Source organism: Salmo salar, unplaced genomic scaffold, assembly GCF_905237065.1.
Source record: "Salmo salar unplaced genomic scaffold, Ssal_v3.1, whole genome shotgun sequence".
Lineage (NCBI taxonomy): Eukaryota > Metazoa > Chordata > Actinopteri > Salmoniformes > Salmonidae > Salmo > Salmo salar.
In genome coordinates, this window is record NW_025547255.1 from 30,297 (window position 1) to 54,460 (window position 24,164).

The 24,164-nt window shown below is 47.0% G+C and overlaps 1 pseudogene; it reads left to right on the forward strand.

The window, feature by feature from the left end:
- Window positions 1-4,203: 4,203 nt before the first annotated feature.
- Window positions 4,204-24,164, forward strand: part of LOC123731758 (CCR4-NOT transcription complex subunit 4-like) — a 57,626-nt pseudogene continuing 37,665 nt past the window's right edge.

Consider the following 24,164-nt stretch of genomic DNA (forward strand, 5'->3'; position numbering starts at 1 on the left):
GCTAAAGGACCTGGCTGCAGATATAGCTGATACATTACCTCTGATGATAGACCAGGGCTGAGCATGGTGCTAAAGGACCTGGCTGCAGATATAGCTGATACATTACCTCTGATGATAGACCAGGGCTGAGCATGGTGCTAAAGGACCTGGCTGCAGATATAGCTGATACATTACCTCTGATGATCCAGGAAAAGGTGACGACAGGAATATTCTCAGGTCGAGAGAGAGAACAGAGGAAACAAAGGCTTGGACACACAAGGCTTAACAGTTCATTGAAATTGGTGGGAAAACATCCGACTGGGAGGTGTCATCACTAACAAGAGCAGACGGAGACAAAGGGACGCATTCTATTTTAGTGCCAGCAATATGGGAGGGGAAATGGAGAGAGATAGTTATTATATATAAGGAGTAATGGTTTTGAAGAGCTTTAAGTGAACTGCTGGGGAAATCTTCAGGAGATAGTAATATTTAATGATGTATATCGTTGCCTTAAGGAGACGAGAATAATGGGTAGGATTTAGACCTTCCCTGTCTCTGGTCCACATTCCACTCCAGTTGGTTGTAGTAATGCACCTTAAAGTTGGTTGCCAACCGCCATATAAAAACCACAGAAGAAGCAGCAGGAGCAGCAGCAGCAGCAGGAGCAGGAGGAGCAGCAGGAGCAGGAGCAGCGAGTTGTTAATGGTCGCCCACTTTCCCTCCTCTCCATTCCGATTTAAGATGGTGGTGAGGTAATGCGGAAGAGAGAAGACGGCAGAGAAAGTGAGACGACACGAAGGCGAAACAATGGCGCTAACTACAAACCTTTGTCTCTTGAGTACAAACAAACATCTCCGGAGGACAAACAAACATCTCCGGAGGACAATCAAACATCTCCTGAGTACAAACAAACATCTCCTGAGTACAAACATCTCCTGAGTACAAACAAACATCTCCTGAGTACAAACATCTCCTGAGTACAAACAAACATCTCCTGAGTACAAACAAACATCTCCTGAGTACAAACAAACATCTCCTGAGGACAAACAAACATCTCCTGAGGACAAACAAACATCTCCTGAGTACAAACATCTCCTGAGTACAAACAAACATCTCCTGAGTACAAACAAACATCTCCTGAGTACAAACAAACATCTCCTGAGGACAAACAAACATCTCCTGAGTACAAACATCTCCTGAGTACAAACAAACATCTCCTGAGTACAAACAAACATCTCCTGAGTACAATCAAACATCTCCTGAGTACAATCAAACATCTCCTGAGTACAATCAAACATCTCCTGAGTACAAACATCTCCTGAGGACAAACATCTCCTGAGTACAATCAAACATCTCCTGAGTACAATCAAACATCTCCTGAGTACAAACATCTCCTGAGTACAAACAAACATCTCCTGAGTACAAACATCTCCTGAGTACAATCCAAGTGAACATTCTTTTAGATGTACTTGAGAACCTTGAGAATGTCTAAATGGCACTAGTGGTTGGCTCTGAAGTTAAGCCTGCCCAGCATGACGTATGCCTACCTGTGGAGACAGGTGTGGCGGAGACTTCCAAGCCTTGCTCTGATGAGAAAATCAGACATGATTTTGGACAGTTAGGAGTGAGATTTTTATTTTGCGAAAAGTGGATCCGTGCCGTTTGGCCGACCCATACATACACTAATGTATATATACAGCAGTATGAGGACACCCCTTCAAATTAGTGGATTCGGCTATTTCAGCCACACCCGTTGCTGACAGGTGTATAAAATCGAGCACACTGACATGCAATCTCCATAGACAAACATTAGCAGTAGAATGGCCTTACTGATGAGTTCAGTGACTTTCAACTTGGCATCGTTAAAGGATGCCATCTTTCCAACAAGTCAGTTTTTCAAATATCTGCCCTGCTAGAGCTGTTCAGGTCAACTGTAAGTGCTGTTATTGTGAAGTGGAAATGTCTAGGAGCAACAACGGCCCAGCCACGAAGTGGTAGGCCACACAAGCCCACAGAACAGGACTGCCGAGTGCTGAACCGCGTAGCACGTAAAAATCATCTGTCCTTGGTTGCAACACTCACTACCGAGATCCAAACTGCCTCTGGAGGCAACGTCAGTACAATAACTATTCTTTGGGAGCTTTATGAAATGGGTTTCCATGGCCAAGCAGCCGCACACAAGCCTAAGATCACCATGCACAATGCCAAGCGTCAGCTGGAGTGGTGTAAAGATCGTTACCATTGGACTTTAGAGCAGTGGAAACGTGTTCTCTGGAGTGATGAATCACGTTTCACTATCTGGCAGTCCGACGGATAAATCTGGCTTTGGAACGCTACCTGCCCCAATGCATAGTGTCAACTGTAAAGTTTGGTGGATCAGGAAAAAAGTTCTGGGGCTGTTTTCATGGTTCGGTCTAGGCCCCTTAGTTCCAGTGAAGGGAAATCTTAACGCTGTAGCAGCATACATTTACATTCTAGACAATTCTGTGCTTCCAACTTTCTGGAAACAGTTTGGGGAAGGCCCTTTCCTGTTTCACCATGAAAAGGCCCCCATGCACAAAGTGAGGTCCATACAGAAATGGTTTGTCGAGATCGGTGTGGAAGAACTTGACAGGCCTGCACAGAGCCCGGACCTCAACCCCATCAAACACCTTTAGGATGAATTGGAACGCTGACTGCGAGCCAGGCCTAATCGCCCAACATCAGTGCCCGACCTCACTAATGCTCTTGTGGCTGAATGGAAGCAAGTCCTCCCGCAGCAATGTTCCAACATCTAGTGGAAAACCTTCCCAGAAGATTGGAGGCTGTTATAACAGTAAAGTGGGGACCAACTCCATATTAATGCCCATGATTTTGAAATGAGATGCTGGACGAACAGGTGTCCACATACTTTTGGTCATATAGTGTATGTCGTGTCAAGCTGGTTGAAAAACAAACTGGCTGCGGTTAAATCTGTCAAAGTTTTGAGAAGTGTAATTGTGTTTATTGTTTTTCTGCATCTTTCGCCCAGAGGCAGCAGGCGCTCTCTGTCACGCGTCTCAGGGCTCAACCTGTGTCGTGCTTTGCAATCCGGAGCAAGGCGCGGCTCAAAGGAGTGATCAGTGGGGTGGATCAAATGGAAAAATAATATTGCTGGTATTTGTGACGCCCGCCGTTTGATGAGATGTAGCCCCGGTGGCAATACCCTGTCTGTTTTGTTAGCTTTGACTCAGTTTCCACCTGAGAAGGTCAGGTTAGGTTATATTTGATATTCTGTGAGGGCCCATGTTCCGAACCCGCTACGGTGCTTTAGGTGCCAAGGATTCAGACATGTTGCAGCACTGTGTAAAAGGGAGATGTGCAGGAGGGCATGGTCAGCGGGAGTATAAAGTTGGGATAGAGTTGGGATAGAAAAAAGCACTGTGTGTTAACTGCAGCTGGGGATGCGAAGTGCCCTGTGAGGGACAAACAGGTTGAGATTGCCAGTTTCGAGTGGGGAAGAAAGTTTCCTATGCTGAGGCAGTGAAGGGACTAGAGGATAGCCCAAGGGTGAGTGATTCCACTGGGAGCCCGTCAGTGAGTAAGCCTGAAGAGAGAGAGAGAGCCAGAGTGGATGAGTTTTAGTAAGGTATGATTTCTTGAGTTTTTATTGCTATGGTCATTAATTGTACCGCACAGATGGAATGGAAATCCCAGAAGGTTAATCTAGTGGTATCAGCAGCAGATAAGTTATTGGGCGTCAAGAGGTTTAAGTGTAGAAGAACTACATGGGGTTTTGAGAGAAGGGGTTCCGGCCCCCCAGGCCGAAACCCTGTTGTAGGATCTGGTAGGGCCAAAGTAGTGGGAAGCGGTGGTGGGCTTGTTGGGGACAGTGGAGTATATGTAGGGTTGACAGGTGGTTGGTGGCACCTTAATTGGGGAGGACGAGCTCGTGGTAACGGCTGATGTGGAATGGTTTCCATGGTTTCCATGTATTTGATGCCACTGCGTCCGCTCCGTTCCAGCCATTATTATGAGTCATCCTCCCCTCACCAGCCTCCTGTGGTAGGGTTATATTGTGGTGCAATTAAAAAATAAATAAATCCCATTCCCCTTTTCCCTTTTTTGTGAAGTGGATACTACTGCACTTCTGGAGCTAGGAACACAAGCATTTCGCTACACATGCAATAACATCTGCTAAATATGTTTACCAATACAATTTGATTTGATTTGAACAAAATGTGCAATTCACACTCCGACCTGTGAATGGCAGTAATACGCAACAAAGCCTCTAGTCTGTCAGACCACACGAAGAAGAAGAGAAGGTACCGCTTTCATTACACAGAGGCTGAAAAGAAAAATAAAGGCGTTTTCTCAAGAAATACAACTACAATTGAATATTAACGCTGACTGAAATAAAGTTGCCAGCTCAGAAATATAATCAATCCCTGCCCCAGTTTGGTCTGGATATCCCCTGGAGAGAAATCCCAGCAAAATAGACAGGGTGAGTAACTCAAACTCTCGCCTGAAACTAGCGCCAGATTGCTTGCAAATGATTACAAAAGTAAATGGGGATGGAGTACAAACCCATCATTCACAAATATCCTACCCCTGTCTTCGAAGTTCATGTTATAAGAGCAGTGGAAAAGTCAAAAGGTTCGCCCAAAAATGCTTGCAGGTCTTGGAGGTAATCTGAGTAGGAGAGTCGCAGGCTTTGCCGGGAAGGGATAGGCCGCACTGTCAATGTTGAACGGTTTTCCTTTTCTGCTAATGCTAAACCAAGTTAGCTAACAGATAGCAAACCTGACACTTATTTTTCGTTTGAAACGTGTTTATACCGCTGAAAGTAGTGTAGTGTTCTTGTTTAAAATATGAAAATATATATTTTTTTTATAATGTCATAAGTATTCAATTTTGTTTATTATTCTTGGGTTGTCTGTCTAGCTAGCCTACCGAGAGTTGCTAGCTTCATCCGCTAGCGCTAGCAAGTTAGCTACATTCGCGTCACTTGACCGGCTTTTTAAAAAAAAGTGTAAAGCATCTGTCAAATACAGTGCCTTTAAACTTTTCACACCACTTTAGTTTTATCACATTTTGTTGTTACAGCCTGAATTTAAAATGAGTTTGTCACTGGCCTACACACAATACTCCGTATAGTAATGTTAAAGTGGAAATAATGTTTTTTGAAGTCTTTCCAAATGTATTACAATGGTATTGAGTTAAGGAGTAAAAATTGCATGAACTCCCTGTGTGCAATAGTGTTTAACATGATTTTTGAACGACTACATCATCTCTGTACCCCACACATACAATTATCTTTAAGGTTCTGCAGTCTAGCAGTGAATTTCAAACACAGATTCAGCCAAAAAGACCAGCAAGCTAGATAGATGGTTAAAAAAAGACATTGAATATCCCTTTGAGCATGGTGAAGTTATTAATTTCAATTTGGATGGTGTATCAATACACCCAGTCACGACAAAGATACAGACATCCTTACTAACTAAGTTGCCGGAGAGGAAGGAAACCGCTCAGGGATTCACCATGAGGCCAATGGTGACTTTAAAACAGTTAGATATTTTGGGGTGTAGTTACCCTTTAACGTGCTCCTAGCGAGGCTGTTGTTTAGCAGTGTTTTTGTAGCGCACATGATGGTAGAGTTTGTAAATAATAAAGATAATCATTGTCAGGTAAGCATAGGCTACTTTGTAGTTAACATTTAATTGAGAAAGTTTTTGGGAAAGCCTTTCCATCTACCAGGAGACAGTTTTTATTAGCATTTTTGCTAAATTCTACACAAAGTGGTAGACAGGCACATACACACACAGGGGATCTCGTTGCCTGTTTAGAAAGTTGCAGGAAATACGAATCACTGAAGCATTCTGTTCATGTCTTATGATAAACTTTACTGAATATTGTTCAATTCCGTTTTCATGTTTGGATTTTGTCCATGTTCTCTGCATGGCGGTATTTTACAAGGCCCTAATCCTCCATGGTTTGGAAAATTGCATTTGGCTCAGAACAGGGCATGCACGGCTGGCACTCGGATGTAGACAGAGAGCAAACATTAATAATATGCTTGTCAATCTCTCCAGGCTTAAAGTAGAGGAGAGATTGACTTCATCACTACTTGTATTTGTGAGAGTTATTGACATGTTGAAAGCACCGAGCTGTCTGTTTTTAAACGACTAGCACACAGCTCGGACATGCATACCCCCACAATCGCCCATAAATTTGAAAGAAGCAAGATATGATTTTTAGTCTATATTTCCCAGCCCTAGTTGGGAGGCCTCAAGAGACCAGGGGTGGCAGGACCGAGTGCTCGGGTTGGGGTGTAGGGTTTGAGCATAGCCGGACGGTAGGGAGGGGCAGTTCCCCTTGCTCCTCCGTAGGCGAGCACCATGGTCTTGAAGATGATGTGAATTTCGACTGGAAGCCAGTGGAGTGTGCTGAGGAGTGAGGTGACGTGGGAGAATTTAGGAATGTTGAACGACCAGGCGGGCTGTGTCATTCGTTGTGGGGTGGCAGGTAGCCTAGTGGTTAGAGTGTTGTGCCAGTAACCTGAAAGGTTGCTGGATCGAATCCCTGAGCTGACAAGGTAAAAATCTGTTGTTCTGCCCCTGGACAAAGGCAGTTAACCCACTGTTCCTAGGCCTTCATTGTAAATAAGAACTTGTTCTTAACTGACTTGCCAAGTTAAATAAAGGTAAAATAAAAATTCTGGATAAGTTGCAAGTTTTTTTTGGATGGCTCATCGGGGAGCCCAGACAACAGAGTTACAGCAGTCTAGACTGGAGATGACAAGTACCTGGGTTAGGACCTGCGCCACTTCCTGTGTGAGGAAAAGTCTGATGTTATAGAGCAGTGGTATGTCACTCTACTGATGTTATAGAGCAGTGGTATGTCACTCTACTGATGTTATAGAGCAGTGGTATGTCACTCTACTGATGTTATAGAGCAGTGGTATGTCACTCTGCTGATGTTATAGAGCAGTGGTATGTCACTCTACTGATGGTATAGAGCAGTGGTATTCAAAGGTGGGGTGGCGACCCCTACTTTTGTCGCAGGGAAACTGCAATGGGGTCCCTAAAATATTTTTCTATTTTTTTGGCACAAAAGTAAAGAGTACAGATTATTGTATGGGACAATATACAAAAGTCTTTGAGAGAAATAATTATAAAAATGTAAATGTTGATTTAAATATAGAAGAGTAGTGAAGTGTCAACACAGCAATGATCGGAGAGACCATGTGAGGAGCAGAGTGACTTGGTCTATAGAGAGGAGAGGACCTAGAACCGAGCCCTGGGGGACACCAGTAGTGAGAGTATATGGTGCAGGCACAGCTCCCCTCTACGCCGCCTGGTAGGAACGACCACTGTGGGTGGTTCCCTCCGTAGCCAGACAGACAGATCCTACCATGACTGCATCCTGGGAAACCTCAGCCCGAGTCTCAACACTGGACAGTAACTTAACTGGGAGGCTAAAATACATCCGTGGCTGTTTCTAATTTCATACTAGACACATGCAGGAGGTTGAGTCAGACGAGCTCCACTCTACAGGCCTGTCAGCCATCCAGTCAGGGTAGGGCCCACTCGGATACCCCACCTCTGGCCTGTGTCCAGTGGGGCTGTCCCCTAAATGGCACCCTATTCCCTTTTATAGTGCACTACTTTAGACCAGAGCCCTATTCCCTATATAGTGCACTACTTTAGACCAGAGCCCTATTCCCTATATAGTGCACTACTTTAGACCAGAGCCCTATTCCCTATATAGTGCACTACTTTAGACCAGAGCCCTATTCCCTATATAGTGCACTACTTTAGACCAGAGCCCTATTCCCTATATAGTGCACTACTTTAGACCAGAGCCCTATTCCCTATATAGTGCACTACTTTAGACCAGAGCCCTATTCCCTATATAGTGCACTACTTTAGACCAGAGCCCTATTCCCTATATAGTACACTACTTTAGACCAGAGCCCTATTCCCTATATAGTGCACTACTTTAGACCACAGGCCTATTCCCTATATAGTGCACTACTTTAGACCAGAGCCCTATTCCCTATATAGTGCACTACTTTAGACCAGAGCCCTATTCCCTATATAGTGCACTACTTTAGACCAGAGCCCTATTCCCTATATAGTGCACTACTTTAGACCAGAGCCCTATGGACCCTGGTGAAAAGTAGTGCACTATAAAGGGAATAGGGCTCCATTTGGGCTGTAACACGGGGGCCGGCCCCAGGAAGGGCTGATGGCCTTACATGTAGAGCAGGCAGGAGAAGAAGGGGAGGGGCTGGAGAGGGGTCGAAGAGCACCATGCTTCCCTTCACCACTTCCCTTTAAAGAGAGGACCAGTGATCTGGCTCCTCCTCTCTCCATGCTAGGGATGGGACAGGGTATTTTTAGACTCTCCCTTCCTCTAGTGTGTGTGTGTGTGTGTGTGTGTGTGTGTGTGTGTGTGTGTGTGTGTGTGTGTGTGTGTGTGTGTGTGTGTGTGTGTGTGTGTGTGTGTGTGTGTGTGTGTGTGTGTGTGTGTGTGTGTGTGTGTGTGTGTGTGTGTGTGTCGCTCTCTTTCTCTGGCCTCTCCCCTGCCCCTAGTGAGACAGAACTACAGCCACCTACACTGGCTGAACCCCTGGGTCACATTCATTAGTGCACACCGTAGCAAAACGTTTTGCAACGGAAAAAGGACAACAAGCATTTCTTATAAGTTTCAGGTAGTCCCTCCCAGGTCCGTTTTCTTTAGTTTGGTGCCTAATGAACACTACCCAGGCCTACCTCCTATAGACAAGGAACAGAAAGACATGAAGCCAACCAGGCTATTCTATAGACAGTATATAGTGAAGGAACAACAGAAAGACATGAAGCCAACCAGGCTATTCTATAGACAGTATATAGTGAAGGAACAACAGAAAGACATGAAGCCAACCAGGCTATTCTATAGACAGTATATAGTGAAGGAACAACAGAAAGACATGAAGCCAACCAGGCTATTCTATAGACAGTATATAGTGAAGGAACAACAGAAAGACATGAAGCCAACCAGGCTATTCTATAGACAGTATATAGTGAAGGAACAACAGAAAGACATGAAGCCAACCAGGCTATTCTATAGACAGTATATAGTGAAGGAACAACAGAAAGACATGAAGCCAACCAGGCTATTCTATAGACAGTATATAGTGAAGGAACAACAGAAAGACATGAAGCCAACCAGGCTATTCTATAGACAGTATATAGTGAAGGAACAACAGAAAGACATGAAGCCAACCAGGCTATTCTATAGACAGTATATAGTGAAGGAACAACAGAAAGACATGAAGCCAACCAGGCTATTCTATAGACAGTATATAGTGAAGGAACAACAGAAAGACATGAAGCCAACCAGGCTATTCTATAGACAGTATATAGTGAAGGAACAACAGAAAGACATGAAGCCAACCAGGCTATTCTATAGACAGTATATAGTGAAGGAACAACAGAAAGACATGAAGCCAACCAGGCTATGTGAGATACAGTAGGAATACCATGCCGTTGTTTCACATACTAGCAGTCCTTGGCTGCCAACCCCAGGACTGTGGGCCCTAGCCCAGGTCTGTGGGCCCTAGCCCAGGTCTGTGGGCCCTAGCCCAGGTCTGTGGGCCCTAGCCCAGGTATTTTTGTCCGTTTTCCCTCTCCTCGCCGCCTCTCCTTGATTATTTTCTACCTTTGTCAAAAGGAAGTGAGGACTGAGAAGAGGATGCAGGAGTTGTGCTAACCCAATTGAGAAAAGGCATATGTATGTAATGTCTACAAGGATGTGTTTTAGCAGACCAGTCTTTCTCTGTGAGAACCAGAATAAGATGCAGCCTGAAGAGACATTCTCTCTCTGTGAGAACCAGAATAAGATGGAGCCTGAAGAGACATTCTCTCTCTGTGAGAACCAGGACAGAATGCAGCCTGAGGAGACATTCTCTCTCTGTGAGAACCAGGACAGAATGCAGCCTGAGGAGACATTCTCTCTCTGTGAGAACCAGGACAGAATGCAGCCTGAGGAGACATTCTCTCTCTGTGAGAACCAGGACAGAATGCAGCCTGAGGAGACATTCTCTCTCTGTGAGAACCAGGACAGAATGCAGCCTGAGGAGACATTCTCTCTCTGTGAGAACCAGGACAGAATGCAGCCTGAGGAGACATTCTCTCTCTGTGAGAACCAGGACAGAATGCAGCCTGAGGAGACATTCTCTCTCTGTGAGAACCAGGACAGAATGCAGCCTGAGGAGACATTCTCTCTCTGTGAGAACCAGGACAGAATGCAGCCTGAGGAGACATTCTCTCTCTGTGAGAACCAGAATAAGATGGAGCCTGAGGAGAACCTTGGTCAGGGCTGTTTTTCGTGGTTCGGACCCCTTAGATCCAGTGAAGGGAAATCTTAGCGCTACAGCATACAATGACATTCTAGACGATTCTGTGCTTCCACCTTTGTGGCAACAGTTTGGGGAAGGCCTTTTCCTGTTTCAACATGACAATGCCCCCGTGCACAAAGCGAGGTCCATACAGAAATGGTTTGTCGAGATCGGTGTGGAAGAACTTGACTGGCCTGCACAGAGCCCGGACCTCAACCCCATCGAACACCTTTGGGATGAATTAGAACGCTGACTGCGAGCCAGGCTTAATCGCCCAACATCAGTGCCCGACCTCACTAATGCTCTTGTGGCTGAATGGAAGCAAGTCCCCCTGCAGCAATGTTCCAACATCTAGTGGAAAGCCTTCCCAGAAGAGTGGAGGCTGTTATAGCAGCAATGTTCCAACATCTAGTGGAAAGCCTTCCCAGAAGAGTGGAGGCTGTTATAGCAGCAATGTTCCAACATCTAGTGGAAAGCCTTCCCAGAAGAGTGGAGGCTGTTATAGCAGCAATGTTCCAACATCTAGTGGAAAGCCTTCCCAGAAGGGTGGAGGCTGTTATAGCAGCAAAGGGGGACCAACTCCATATTAATACCCATGATTTTGAAATTAGATGTTGGACGAGCAGGTGTCCTCATACTGTTGGTGATGTAGTGTATGTGCTGTATTGCTTACTGTTAGAGTAAAACACTTAGGTGATCCTTTCCCAATTAAAAAGACAGATATCTGGGGGATGGATTGTAAAAGCCCTTGTTATTGTCCAGCACATCCATTCAGAGCTTTTTACAGACAGGCGTGCTGTGTCTCTCTCTCTGATGAGACATCCTGATGAGTGTTGTTTACCCATGATCCTCTCTGGGGGAGTCTTCCAGTGTGCCTCTGACTCAGCCGGTCTCATTATATCCTTCAGAGAGAGAGAGAGAGAGAGAGAGAGAGAGAGAGAGAGAGAGAGAGAGAGAGAGAGAGAGAGAGAGAGAGAGAGAGAGAGAGAGAGAGAGAGAGAGAGAGAGAGAGAGAGAGAGAGAGAGAGAGAGAGAGAGAGAGAGAGAGAGAGAGAGAGAGAGAGAGAGAGAGAGAGAGAGAGAGAGAGAGAGAGAGAGAGAGAGAGAGAGAGAGAGAGAGAGAGAGAGAGAGAGAGAGAGAGAGAGAGAGAGAGAGAGAGAGAGAGAGAGAGAGAGAGAGAGAGAGAGAGAGAGAGAGAGAGAGAGAGAGAGAGAGAGAGAGAGAGAGAGAGAGAGAGAGAGAGAGAGAGAGAGAGAGAGAGAGAGAGAGAGAGAGAGAGAGAGAGAGAGAGAGAGAGAGAGAGAGAGAGAGAGAGAGAGAGAGAGAGAGAGAGAGAGAGCGAGTGTCCCTGTCAGTGTCCCTGTGTGTTAGTGACTTGGCATTCAGAAAGTATTCACACCCCTTGACTTTTTCCACATTTTGTTACATTAGTCTTTTTCTAAAATGGATTAACGTGTCTACACACACTACCCCATAATGACATCACACTACCCCATAATGACATCACACTACCCCATAATGACATCACACTACCCCATAATGACATCACACTACCCCATAATGACATCACACTACCCCATAATGACATCACACTACCCCATAATGAAATCACACTACCCCATAATGACATCACACTACCCCATAATGAAATCACACTACCCCATAATGACATCACACTACCCCATAATGACATCACACTACCCCATAAAGCAAAAACTGTTATTTAGCAAATGTATATATCTATTTAAAAAAAACAGATCACATCTACACAAGTATTCAGACCCTTTACTCAGTACTTTGTTAAACCACCTTTTGCAGCGATTACAGCCTCGAGTCTTCTTGGGTCTGACACTACAAGACTGGCACACCTGTATTTTGGAAGTTTCTCCCGTTGTTCTCTGCAGATCCTCTCAAGCTCTGACAGCTATTTTCAGGTCTCTCCAGAGATGTTCAATCGGGTTCAAGTCCAGGCTCTGGCTGGGCCACTCGAGGACATGTCATGTGCCTTTTTTACTGAGGAATGGCTTCTGTCTGTCCACTCTACCATAGAGGCCTGATTGGTGGAGTGCTGCAGAGACGGTTGTCTTTCTGGAAGCTTCTTCCATCTCCACAGAGGAACTCTGGAGCTCTGTCAGAGTGACCATCGGGTTCTTGGTCACCTCCCTGACCAAGGACCTTCTCACCCGATTGCTCAGTTTGGCTGGGCAGCCAGCTCTAGGAAGAGTCTTGGTGGTTCCAAACTTCTTTAATTTAAGAATGATGGAGGCCACTGTGTTCTTGGGGACCTTCAATGCTGCAGACATGTTTTGGTACCCTTCCTAAGATCTTTGCCTCGCCACAATCCTGTCTCGGAGCTCTACGGGAAATTCCTTCGACCTCATGGCCTGGTTATTGTCTGACATGCACTGTCAACTGTGGGACCTTATATAGACAGGTGTGTGCCTTTCCAAATCATGTCCAATCAATAGAATTTACCACAGGTGGACCCCAATCAAGTTGTAGAAACATCTCAAGGATGATCAATGGAAACAGGATGCACCTGAGCTAAATTCCGAGTCTCATAGCAAAGGGTCTGAATACTTATGCTAACATTTCTAAAAACCTGTTTTTGCTTTGTCATTATAGGGTATTGTGATGTCATTATAGGGTATTGTGATGTCATTATTGGGTACTGTGATGTCATTATGGGGTACTGTGATGTCATTATGGGGTATTGTGTGTAGATTGAGGGACAAATGATTTAATCCATTTTAGAATAAGGCTGTAATGTAACAAGGTGGAAACAGGGAAGGGGTCTGAATACTTTCCCAAGGCACTGTACCTGTAGTCTGAATGCTCATAGTTGTTATGAGTGACACCTTCCCTGACATACAACACTCCTCACATCACACCAGATGTCTGCTCTTCAGTTTATAATGAACTATTCAGACGTCAGTCATCACATAAAAGAGGATGTCATCTGTTGGTCTTAGCAGAGAATATTGATGAGTACGGGTGTAGAGTATTGGGCATGTTGTTGATGGCACTTTTAATTAGGCTGCTGTTACTACCCTCACAAGACTCTGGTCAGTTATGTCTTCTTGTACGCTTCCCATCTGAAACAGTTCACAACCATTCCTTCATATATCAGGACATTTTATTGTGTTTTTGGGCTTTGGCAAGGGTTCTTTCGGCTGTTTGTGCACAGTACATATTTTTTTCTTCTCTCTGCAAGTCTAAGTCGGTAGCCAAAGTGAAGTTTGTTTCAACGAGGAATCGCCGTCTTGCAACTTTTTTTCACTTGAGAAATAATGCACGTCTTAGTGTTGGATGTAAAATTGGGGCGACTAACATCTCCACGTCCAAATTATTGACCGAGTTCTTGAGATTCTTAGTTTTAATTCTGACTATTTTGAGGAATAGTCAGAACATACTGGCTACGGCGTCTCAAGATGGACAAACGGTACTATCGCTGGGTTTTTTCTCCCTCTCATTTTTCAAGTGAAGGTCTTTCTAAGGGAGTATGGAGCTCGTTCGGTTGGCGTAGATGAGGTCCTCGGCGCCAACCTAACCAAAGCATGCCGGAAGGCTTTAACCGGTTAAAACCGGAAACGGCAACTCATTATGTGTAGTGTCCACTTAAGACTTAAATCATAGTCCTGTGTTTCAACCTCTCCTCCAATGGCTCTTCTCATCTCTCTCTGGGTGGAAGAACATGAGACTTCTAATGAGGTCTAGACCACTAAATCAATTTCATTCCTCCAATGGCTGAGCGGGAAAACAGGCCTCACGGCTGAACATAAAAGCCTTTCTATCTCTCAGTGGTTGGTTAAGACTCACTCAGACACATGTTCAACCCAGAGACCTTTTAAGCCAATCATTGTTTCTCTGTACGGTACTGTGGAGTCAGTGTGGTTTTGTTGGTCATTGGTTCTCTGTTCAGATACTGTTAACACTCACACCAGGGGTACTCAACCAGATACTGTTAACACTCACACCAGGGGTACTCAACCAGCTACTGTTAACACTCACACCAGGGGTACTCAACCAGCTCCTGTTAACACTCACACCAGGGGTACTCAACCAGATACTGTTAACACTCACACCAGGGGTACTCAACCAGATACTGTTAACACTCACACCAGGGGTACTCAACCAGATACTGTTAACACTCACACCAGGGGTACTCAACCAGATACTGTTAACACTCACACCAGGGGTACTCAACCAGATACTGTTAACACTCACACCAGGGGTACTCAACCAGATACTGTTAATCCTCACACCAGGGGTACTCAACTAGATACTGTTAACACTCACACCAGGGGTATTCAACTAGATACTGTTAACACTCACACCAGGGGTATTCAACTAGATACTGTTAACACTCACACCAGGGGTACTCAACCAGATACTGTTAACACTCACACCAGGGGTACTCAACCAGCTACTGTTAACACTCACACCAGGGGTACTCAACTAGATACTGTTAACACTCACACCAGGGGTACTCAACCAGATACTGTTAATCCTCACACCAGGGGTACTCAACCAGATACTGTTAACACTCACACCAGGGGTACTCAACCAGCTACTGTTAACACTCACACCAGGGGTACTCAACTAGATACTGTTAACACTCACACCAGGGGTACTCAACCAGATACTGTTAACACTCACACCAGGGGTACTCAACCAGATACTGTTAACACTCACACCAGGGGTACTCAACCAGCTACTGTTAACGCTCACACCAGGGGTACTCAACTAGATACTGTTAACACTCACACCAGGGGTACTCAACCAGATACTGTTAACACTCACACCAGGGGTACTCAACCAGATACTGTTAACACTCACACCAGGGGTACTCAACCAGCTACTGTTAACGCTCACACCAGGGGTACTCAACTAGATACTGTTAACACTCACACCAGGGGTACTCAACCAGATACTGTTAACACTCACACCAGGGGTACTCAACCAGATCCTGTTAACACTCACACCAGGGGTACTCAACCAGCTCCTGTTAACACTCACACCAGGGGTACTCAACCAGCTCCTGTTAACACTCACACCAGGGGTACTCAACCAGCTCCTGTTAACACTCACACCAGGGGTACTCAACCAGATACTGTTAACACTCACACCAGGGGTATTCAACTAGATACTGTTAACACTCACACCAGGGGTACTCAACCAGATCCTGTTAACACTCACACCCCTCTTGTTTGGCGGAAAGAAAATGTGACACTTTCAAAGCTAATTTCCTGTAATTCTACACGCTTTGTCCACTGGTGAGACTTTCTGTTCGGTATTGTAATCTCTTTCTCCCCCCCACCGTCTCGTTCCAGCCTGCACTGCCCCCTGCCACGTCTCTCTCTGCTCCTCATCTTGGACATCCTGCAGTCCAGAGGTGAAGGATATGGATCCTATGGAGTGTCCGCTGTGTTTGGAGTCGCTGGAGATAGACGATGCCAACTTCTTCCCCTGCACCTGCGGCTACCAGATCTGCCGCTTCTGTTGGCACCGCATCCGCACAGACGAGAACGGCCTCTGCCCTGCCTGCAGAAAGGTACGCTACCGTAGTCTAACCACCTACCCCATATCCTACCCTAAACCCTGGCCTAGTCTAACCACTACCCCATATCCTACCCTAAACCCTGCCCTAGTCTAACTCTTACCCCATATCCTACCCTAAACCCTGCCCTAGTCTAACCACTACCTCATATCCTATCCTACCCTAAACCCTGGCCTAGTCTAACCACTACCCCATATCCTACCCTAAACCCTGGCCTAGTCTAACCCCTACCCCATATTCTATCCTAAACCCTGGCCTAGTCTAACCACTACCCCATATCCTACCCTAAACCCTGGCCTAGTCTAACCACTACCCCATATCCTACCCTAAACCCTGGCCTAGTCTAAGCACTACCCCATATCCTACCCTAAACCCTGCCCTAGTCTAACCACTACCCCATATCCTACCCTAAACCCTGGCCTAGTCTAACCACTACCCCATATCCTACCCTAAACCCTGGCCTAGTCTAACCACTACCCCATATCCTACCCTAAACCCTGCCCTAGTCTAATCCCTACCCCATATCCTACCCTAAACCCTGGCCTAGTCGAACCCCGACCCCATATCCTACCCTAAACCCTGCCCTAGTCTAACCACTACCCCATATCCTACCCTAAACCCTGCCCTAGTCTAACCACTACCCCATATCCTACCCTAAACCCTGCCCTAGTCTAACCCCGACCCCATATCCTACCCTAAACCCTGGCCTAGTCTAACCACTACCTCATATCCTATCCTACCCTAAACCCTGCCCTAGTCTAACCACTACCCAATATACTACCCTAAACCCTGCCCTAGTCTAACCACTACCCCATATCCTACCCTAAACCCTGCCCTAGTCTAACACCTACCCCATATCCTACCCTAAACCCTAGTCTAACCACTACCCCATATCCTACCCTAAACCCTGCCCTAGTCGAACCACTACCCCATTATCTCACCCTACCCTAAACCCTGCCCCATATTCTACCCTAAACCCTGCCCTAGTCGAACCCCGACCCCATATCCTACCCTAAACCCTGGCCTAGTCTAACCACTACCTCATATCCTATCCTACCCTAAACTCTGCCCTAGTCGAACCACTACCCCATATCCTACCCTAAACCCTGCCCTAGTCGAACCACTACCCCATATCCTACCCTAAACCCTGCCCTAGTCGAACCACTACCCCCTATCCTACCCTAAACCCTGCCCTAGTCCAACCCCTACCCCACTCCTACCCTACCCTAAACCTTACCCAAGTCTATACCTACCCCATATCCTACCCTAAACCTTAGTCTAACCCCTACTCTCATCTTACCCTAAACCCGGCCCCCAACCTACCCAATATCCTACCCTCAACCCTAGTCTATTCCCTACCTCACATCCTACCCTAAACCCTGCCCTAGTCTAAGCCTGACCCCATATCCTACCCTAAATCCTAGTCCACCCCTACCTCATATCTTACCCTAAACCCTGCCCTAGTCTAACCAATACCCCCAATCCTACCCTACACCTTACCCTAGTCTAACCCCTACTCCAAACCCTGCCCTAGTCTAACACCTACCCCATATCATACCCTAAACCCTGCTCTAGTCTAACCCTGACCCCATATCCTACCCCAAACCCTGCCTTAGTCTAAACCCTACCCTAGTCTAGCCCTACCCCAAACACTGCCCTAGTCTAATCCCTACCCCATATCCTACCCTAAACCCTACCCTAGTCTAACCCCTACCCCAAACCCTGCCCTAGTCTAAATCCTACCCCATATCTTACCCGGCCCTAGTTTAACCCCGACCCTATAATATACCCTACCCTAAATCTTACCCTAGTCTAAACCCTACCCTAAACCCTAGTCTACCCCTACCCCATATCCTACCCTAAACCTTACCCTAGTCTAAGCCCGACCCCATATCCTACCCTAAACCTTACCCCAGTCTAACCCCATATCCTACCCTACCCTAAACCTTACCCTAGTCTAACCCCTACCTCATATCCTATCCTACTCTAGTCTAATCCCTACCCCCTATCCTATCCTAAACCTTACCCCAGTCTAACTCCTACCCCATATCCTAACCTAAACCTTACCCCAGTCTAACCCCTACCCCATATCCTACCCTAAACCTTACCCCAGTCTATCCCCTACCCCATATCCTACCTTAAACCTTACCCCAGTCTAACCCCTACCCCATATCCTACCCCAAACCCTGCCCTAGTCTAACACCGAACCCATATCCTACCCTAAACCTAGTCTAACCCCTACCCAATATCCTACCCTAAACCTTACCCTAGTCGAACCCTGAACCCATATCATATCCTACCCTAAACCCTAGTCTAACCATACCCCATATCCTACCCTAGTCTATCCCCTACCCCATATCCTATGCTACCCTAAACCCCAGTCTAACCCCTACCCTAGGGTTCCCCACCTGGCAGCCTGCGGGCCAAATCTGACCGGCAGGCAATATTATTTGGCCCCCCCAAAGCCCCCAAATGATTTAATATTTGTTTCATAAAAAAAAAAAAAATAGAATTTAAAATAATCTAACGAAATCTCAGACAGATGTAATTTTCTAAGAAGGAAGTTAACCTGCCTAAAATAAAGCAAAAGTAACATTTTAACTTCCTTCATGAGGAGAGAGAGAATACAGAAGACAGTCAGCTAATAAAGCAGGCCAGCGGACCATTTAGTGGTGCTGAAACGTAACGCTGCAACCGCAGAGCAATCAATAGGTGGACAGCGCCTGGTGCTGAAAATATAGCTAACTTGTTATATTAGGCCTGTATAAAATAACTTAACTGGCTATGAGACTTCACAGCATCTTTCACAATAAAAAGATATAGACAAATAGAATTGGGATAAAAAAAAAAAAAATTAAGCCTACTTACAATTGCAACTGGCCAAAAATGTAGCATCCTACATAAAACAATCATTTAAAGAAAAAAAGGCGATGTCGGGGTATAGCCTGCTCTGGTAACAACAGGAAACTGGTGTTTACGTGCTGCCTCTCTGCCTACAGCTTTACCCAGAGGTGTACAACCCCCTGTCCTTTAATCTAACACACCCCTCTCTCTCTCCTGTCTCTCTCTCCTGTCTCTGTAACAGCCTTACCCAGAGGTCCCAGCGGTGTACAACCCCCTGTCCTTTTATCTAACACACCCCTCTCTCTCTCCTGTCTCTGTAACAGCCTTACCCAGAGGTCCCAGCGGTGTACAACCCCCTGTCCTTTTATCTAACACACCCCTCTCTCTCCTGTCTCTGTAACAGCCTTACCCAGAGGACCCAGCGGTGTACAACCCCCTGTCCTTTTATCTAACACACCCCTCTCTCTCTCCTGTCTCTCTCTCCTGTCTCTGTAACAGCCTTACCCAGAGGTCCCAGCGGTGTACAACCCCCTGTCCTTTTATCTAACACACCCCTCTCTCTCTCCTGTCTCTGTAACAGCCTTACCCAGAGGACCCAGCGGTGTACAACCCCCTGTCCTTTTATCTAACACACCCCCTCTCTCTCTCCTGTCTCTGTAACAGCCTTACCCAGAGGACCCAGCGGTGTACAACCCCCTGTCCTTTTATCTAACGCACCCCTCTCTCTCCTGTCTCTGTAACAGCCTTACCCAGAGGACCCAGCGGTGTACAACCCCCTGTCCTTTTATCTAACACACCCCTCTCTCTCTCCTGTCTCTGTAACAGCCTTACCCAGAGGACCCAGCGGTGTACAACCCCCTGTCCTTTTATCTAACACACCCTCTCTCTCTCCTGTCTCTGTAACAGCCTTACCCAGAGGACCCAGCGGTGTACAACCCCCTGTCCTTTTATCTAACACACCCTCTCTCTCTCCTGTCTCTGTAACAGCCTTACCCAGAGGACCCAGCGGTGTACAACCCCCTGTCCTTTTATCTAACACACCCCTCTCTCTCTCCTGTCTCTGTAACAGCCTTACCCAGAGGACCCAGCGGTGTACAACCCCCTGTCCTTTTATCTAACACACCCCTCTCTCTCTCTCCTGTCTCTGTAACAGCCTTACCCAGAGGACCCAGAGGTGTACAACCCCCTGTCCTTTTATCTAACACACCCCTCTCTCTCTCTCCTGTCTCTGTAACAGCCTTACCCAGAGGACCCAGCGGTGTACAACCCCCTGTCCTTTTATCTAACGCACCCCTCTCTCTCCTGTCTCTGTAACAGCCTTACCCAGAGGACCCAGCGGTGTACAACCCCCTGTCCTTTTATCTAACACACCCCTCTCTCTCCTGTCTCTGTAACAGCCTTACCCAGAGGACCCAGCGGTGTACAACCCCCTGTCCTTTTATCTAACACACCCCTCTCTCTCTCCTGTCTCTGTAACAGCCTTACCCAGAGGACCCAGCGGTGTACAACCCCCTGTCCTTTTATCTAACACACCCCTCTCTCTCTCCTGTCTCTGTAACAGCCTTACCCAGAGGACCCAGCGGTGTACAACCCCCTGTCCTTTTATCTAACACACCCTCTCTCTCTCCTGTCTCTGTAACAGCCTTACCCAGAGGACCCAGCGGTGTACAACCCCTGTCCTTTTATCTAACACACCCCTCTCTCTCTCCTGTCTCTGTAACAGCCTTACCCAGAGGACCCAGCGGTGTACAACCCCCTGTCCTTTTATCTAACACACCCCTCTCTCTCTCCTGTCTCTGTAACAGCCTTACCCAGAGGACCCAGCGGTGTACAACCCCCTGTCCTTTTATCTAACACACCCCTCTCTCTCTCCTGTCTCTGTAACAGCCTTACCCAGAGGACCCAGCGGTGTACAACCCCCTGTCCTTTTATCTAACACACCCCTCTCTCTCTCCTGTCTCTGTAACAGCCTTACCCAGAGGACCCAGCGGTGTACAACCCCCTGTCCTTTTATCTAACACACCCCTCTCTCTCTCCTGTCTCTGTAACAGCCTTACCCAGAGGACCCAGTGGTGTACAACCCCCTGTCCTTTTATCTAACACACCCCTCTCTCTCTCCTGTCTCTGTAACAGCCTTACCCAGAGGACCCAGCGGTGTACAACCCCCTGTCCTTTTATCTAACACACCCCTCTCTCTCTCCTGTCTCTGTAACAGCCTTACCCAGAGGACCCAGCGGTGTACAACCCCCCTGTCCTTTTATCTAACACACCCTCTCTCTCTCCTGTCTCTGTAACAGCCTTACCCAGAGGACCCAGCGGTGTACAACCCCCTGTCCTTTTATCTAACACACCCCTCTCTCTCTCCTGTCTCTGTAACAGCCTTACCCAGAGGACCCAGCGGTGTACAACCCCCTGTCCTTTTATCTAACACACCCCTCTCTCTCTCCTGTCTCTGTAACAGCCTTACCCAGAGGACCCAGCGGTGTACAACCCCCTGTCCTTTTATCTAACACACCCCTCTCTCTCTCCTGTCTCTGTAACAGCCTTACCCAGAGGACCCAGCGGTGTACAACCCCCTGTCCTTTTATCTAACACACCCCTCTCTCTCTCCTGTCTCTGTAACAGCCTTAACCAGAGGACCCAGCGGTGTACAACCCCCTGTCCTTTTATCTAACACACCCCTCTCTCTCTCCTGTCTCTGTAACAGCCTTACCCAGAGGACCCAGCGGTGTACAACCCCCTGTCGGCGGAGGAGCTGCAGAGGATAAAGAATGAGAAGAAGGCCAAACAGGTGGAGAAGAAACAGAAGACCACAGAAAACAGGAAGCACCTGGCCAGCGTCAGGGTGGTGCAGAGAAACCTGGTGTTTCTAGTGGGGCTGTCACAGAGACTGGCCGACCCTGAGGTAGGAACACAGACACCCAGAGATCTGGGAATAACACTCCTAAACGAATCATAGGGAATATTTGTTCATTATCGTCGTCATCAATGACTGCTCTGAGATTATCCTTCCTTTCCTTCCCCGCTTCCTAGAAATTCACTTAATGAGGGAGGGAGGGAGGGAGGGAGAGGGAGAGGGAGGGAGGGGTTGACTCAGTCAGCTCTGAAGGGAACTCTGGGAGGCAGTGGAGTGTGATATAATATGCAGAGGATGAGATTATAGGGCAAAGCTAGTTTATAATGGAAAGTAATTAAATGGCTACCCAGACTATTTACATGGCCCCTCCCCCTCTTTACACCGCTGCTACTCTCTGTTGTTGTCATCTATGCATAGTCACTTTAATAACTCTACCTACATGTACATACTACCTCAACTAACCGTTGCCCCCACACATTGACTCTGTACCGGTACCCCCTGTATATAGCCTCCACATTGACTCTGTACCGGTACCCCCTGTATATAGCCTCCACATTGACTCTGTACCGGTACCCCCCTGTATATAGCCTCCACATTGACTCTGTACAGGTACCCCCTGTATATAGCCTCCACATTGACTCTGTACTGGTACCCCCTGTATATAGCCTCCACATTGACTCTGTACCGGTACCTCCTGTATATAGCCTCCACATTGACTCTGTACCGTAACACCCTGTATATAGCCTCCACATTGACTCTGTACCGGTACCCCCCTGTATATAGCCTCCACATTGACTCTGTACCGGTACCCCCTGTATATAGCCTCCACATTGACTCTGTACCGGTACCCCCCTGTATATAGCCTCCACATTGACTCTGTACCGTAACACCCTGTATATAGCCTCCACATTGACTCTGTACCGTAACACCCTGTATATAGCCTCCACATTGACTCTGTACCGGTACCTCCTGTATATAGCCTCCACATTGACTCTGTACAGGTACCCCCTGTATATAGCCTCCACATTGACTCTGTACCGTAACACCCTGTATATAGTCTCCACATTGACTCTGTACCGGTACCCCCTGTATATAGCCTCCACATTGACTCTGTACCGGTACCACCTGTATATAACCTCCACATTGACTCTGTACCGTAACACCCTGTATATAGTCTCCACATTGACTCTGTACCGGTACCCCCTGTATATAGCCTCCACATTGACTCTGTACCGGTACCACCTGTATATAGCCTCCACATTGACTCTGTACCGTAACACCCTGTATATAGCCTCCACATTGACTCTGTACCGGTACCCCCTGTATATAGCCTCCACATTGACTCTGTACTGGTACCACCTGTATATAGCCTCCACATTGACTCTGTACCGTAACACCCTGTATATAGCCTCCACATTGACTCTGTACTGGTACCACCTGTATATAGCCTCCACATTGACTCTGTACCGGTACCTGTATATAGCCTCCACATTGACTCTGTACCGGTACCCCCTGTATATAGCCTCCACATTGACTCTGTACCGGTACCCCCTGTATATAGCCTCCACATTGACTCTGTACCGGTACCCCCTGTATATAGCCTCTACATTGACTCTGTACTGGTACCCCCTGTATATAGCCTCCATATTGACTCTGTACCGGCACCCCCCTGTATATAGCCTCCACATTGACTCTGTACCGGTACCCCCTGTATATAGCCTCCACATTGACTCTGTACCGGTAACCCCTGTATATAGCCTCCACATTGACTCTGTACTGGTACCACCTGTATATAGCCTCCACATTGACTCTGTACCGGTACCTGTATATAGCCTCCACATTGACTCTGTACCGGTACCCCCTGTATATAGCCTCCACATTGACTCTGTACCGGTACCCCCTGTATATAGCCTCCACATTGACTCTGTACCGGTACCCCCTGTATATAGCCTCCACATTGACTCTGTACCGGTACCCCCTGTATATAGCCTCCACATTGACTCTGTACCGGTACCTGTATATAGCCTCCACATTGACTCTGTACCGTAACACCCTGTATATAGCCTCCACATTGACTCTGTACTGGTACCACCTGTATATAGCCTCCACATTGACTCTGTACCGGTACCTGTATATAGCCTCCACATTGACTCTGTACTGGTACCACCTGTATATAGCCTCCACATTGACTCTGTACCGTAACACCCTGTATATAGCCTCCACATTGACTCTGTACTGGTACCACCTGTATATAGCCTCCACATTGACACTGTACCGGTACCTGTATATAGCCTCCACATTGACTCTGTACCGGTACCCCCCTGTATATAGCCTCTACATTGACTCTGTACCGGTACCCCCTGTATATAGCCTCCATATTGACTCTGTACCGGTACCCCCTGTATATAGCCTCCACACTGACTCTGTACCGGTACCCCCTGTATATAGCCTCCACATTGACTCTGTACCGGTACCCCCTGTATATAGCCTCCACATTGACTCTGTACCGGTACCCCCTGTATATAGCCTCCACATTGACTCTGTACCGGTACCCCCTGTATATAGCCTCCACATTGACTCT